At 40.0% G+C, this 3027-nt stretch overlaps 1 long non-coding RNA gene across 1 annotated transcript in view; it reads right to left on the bottom strand.

The window, feature by feature from the left end:
* LOC125141086 overlaps window positions 1-2708 on the bottom strand; it is a 6029-nt gene extending 3321 nt beyond the window's left edge. Inside the window, exons 1-2 of the long non-coding RNA XR_007140448.1 lie at window positions 2305-2708; window positions 1890-1981 (exon numbers count right to left, since the gene is read on the bottom strand). This is a non-coding gene — a long non-coding RNA (uncharacterized LOC125141086). The remainder of the gene's footprint in view (window positions 1-1889; window positions 1982-2304) is intronic.
* Window positions 2709-3027: the final 319 nt, after the last annotated feature.

Here is a 3027-nt window from a genome sequence, read left to right as displayed (position 1 = left end):
AAACCATTTATCCAGTAGTTATAATGCCGATCAAGTTAATGAGTAGTGCCTTCATTGCAGATCTCTGTGATAACAAAAAGTTGTGACATCTTTCTTTTCCCTTTGCTGGTAGACTGTGGAAGCACGGCATGCTAATTGTCACGTCAGGACGGAGGAGAGCTAAAGACGGTGATTAAGCCTGAAGACAAGACATAAGTAGTGCGCTCTGTACATAGGGAGTCTGCCTGGAGGTTTCTCCGACCGTCATCTATTCTATTCACAAACCAAATTGCAGGCCAGCACAGAAATAGTTCCGCAGACAAGATAACAGTCAATTACAGACGAGAACAATCAGGCCCTGTGAGAAAGAACAGAAGGGGAGGAAGAAGTGAAGGACAGGACGGAAAAAGCAAAAGACAGAGCACCGATGCCTAGACAGCCGGAGTTTATCTGTCTGTAATTTATATTTGCTATGGGCTAAATGGACTGTGAAGGAAGCCTTCCTCTGGGGATGTGGATCATTTCCCGATTTATGGAGGACGATTGCAGTGTGGTGTTCATTGCTACATATGTAGAGCGAGTGGGAGGTGGTGGTGCAGAAGGAGACAGGTGGAAGATGCCTTCTGGCCTCATTGATGTGTCTCCTTGCCTCACATTCTGTCATACATGCACCAACGGCTCCAACATAAGCCTGGTAACTGCACATGCAACCTACTAAAGCATTTGAGGAAAAATGCAGAATAATAGATAAATCCGATATTGTAAGAAGAAGGGTTTAGTCTAGAGTTTACTTGAGGATTTTTTGTCCCGTAAATCAATTCAAGGCCACCACAGAATATCATTTAAGAGAGAGCCTTGAGTTATTGTCTGGGATGATATGTGATTTGGTTATCTGATGATACCGCTATTTGATGCAGCTTCCTATGGGCATTGATTAGTCTGTCTGCACACATGCCATATCCATTCCCAATTACTGTAAAGCCCTTGGGTGGTGTAATATTTCTCTTTTTTTTTGATAGTTCAGCATGAATGGAAGCTCGAACATACTAAATAAAGGAAGCTTTTCAGAATCTAGGGCATTTTGTAGATGTTTTTGGCCTAGGCCTAAAGCAAGAGGGAGTATGATGAAGATGGTTAGGCTAGCTGAAAACAGCATGTCTAAATTAATGATCAAAATCTGGAAGAAGCTGTTGTTGTGCAAAAGACCATTTTTAAAAAGATTTTTTTTTTTTTTTTTTTTTTTACCAGAAGATAAACAGTCAAATTTTGGGGTGTACATGATTTTCTTTATAAATATGTTTGGTTTCTACTTAGCCTACTGTGGACAGTTACTGGGACATACTGGGACAGGGGCCTGGCAAGTGGGTCATTGTTCACTGATTCACTGATTCATGATTCACTGTGTTATTCCCATGCGGGTGGTGCTGCACCCTTTCCTAATGTGTCTTCCTATTTTTTCCTTTGTTCCTTGTTTTCCCTTGATGAGCTGCTCTATATAGGCCTGTTCTTTTAGTCATGGTCATTGTCAGTCATTATATTTATATATGTTGGTATAGTCAGATAATAAATAATGGTATCGTAATGTTGTGCGTAAGCCATAAGTTACTAAGTGTATCAATCCCTAATATGCTCTCTGAGTTACCCCAAGTTCTTGCTCATCAAGATTAAAAAAATAATTCATTCATTCATTTATTCATAGATAGGGCTTTATCCTGATCATGGGCATAATGAATTAAGGAACACTACATACAAAGCAGGATCCTGCGATGGCACATTAGTTCATCTCAGAGCACAATGCACACACATTCACGCACGGATTGCAGCAAGCATAGCAGCAATTTAGCAGGTTGCATAGTGGTCAGCATGTACCAGCATGTGTTTGAGAGGTGAGAGAATACCAAAGAACTTACTGGAAAGCAATATGAACACAGCGAGAACATGTGATTATTAAAAGGACCCTCAAGCTGTTAGGTTTCCTTCACCCACTGCACCATTGCAGCACCTAAAGAAAGACAAATTCATAGTCTGTGTAAGTTCTTTTTTTTATTATTCAAACATTATTTGAATAATTCAAAGCAGGCCAGTTGCAGAGAGAGACTCTCCCAATGGCTTATACAGTTCATAAACTCAGCAAAAGTGTAGAGGCTTCTGCTAGACCCATACTGCATTATTTTATTAATGATATCAGCAACAACTTGAGTGAAAAATAAAGTCTTTAAAATATTTACATGAATTTTGGAATTTCTTAGTATTTGCTATGTTTGCATTTCACTTTAATGACAGTGAGTTCTCAAGTGTAATAGCATGGTTGCGCTGGCCTCGCACCTCAGGGTTGGGGGTTTAATTCCTGTCTCTGCCCCATGTGTGGAGTTTACATTTTCTCCATGTGCTTTGGGGTTTTATTTTTTCAGCTAGGTACTCCGATTTCCTTCTCCAGTCCAGTGATAAGCATTGTAGGCTGATTGGCATCTCTAAATTGTGTGTGAATGGGATTGTCAGTGTGTGAATTTGCCCTGTGATGGACTGACACTCTATCCAGGGTCTCCCCGTCTCGTGCGAGATAGGACCCCGACCTCTCTGTAACTCTGTGTAGAATAAGCAACACAGAAAATACATGGATACATCACTTGCTGTCTGACATTTGATTTAAAGAGCATTAGCAACTTATCAAAGTCATGTTATCTACAGCAGCTCATATATATATATATATATATACACACACACACACACACACACACACACACACACACACACACACACACACACACACACACACACACACACAGGATGCTATAAAGTATTTTGTGCAAATTTAATTACTTTTCATGTACATAATTGTTCCTATGTATTTATTTTTTTGGCAGGAGAGTTCTTATTTTGTTATGTTTATTTTCTTTTGTCTGCATGACCTCTGACATGTCGCAATGTCACTACCTGTAGATTCGTGCCACTTTCCTCAGTCAGTGGTACAGTAGGCCTCGGTGAGCGGGGTGAATGCATATGTATGCTCCCATAAATAGGCTGTTAAAATTACTAGATGTCAGTTCA

The sequence above is a fragment of the Tachysurus fulvidraco genome, chromosome 4, assembly GCF_022655615.1.
Source record: "Tachysurus fulvidraco isolate hzauxx_2018 chromosome 4, HZAU_PFXX_2.0, whole genome shotgun sequence".
Lineage (NCBI taxonomy): Eukaryota > Metazoa > Chordata > Actinopteri > Siluriformes > Bagridae > Tachysurus > Tachysurus fulvidraco.
This window is presented reverse-complemented; position numbering and strand designations above follow the sequence as displayed.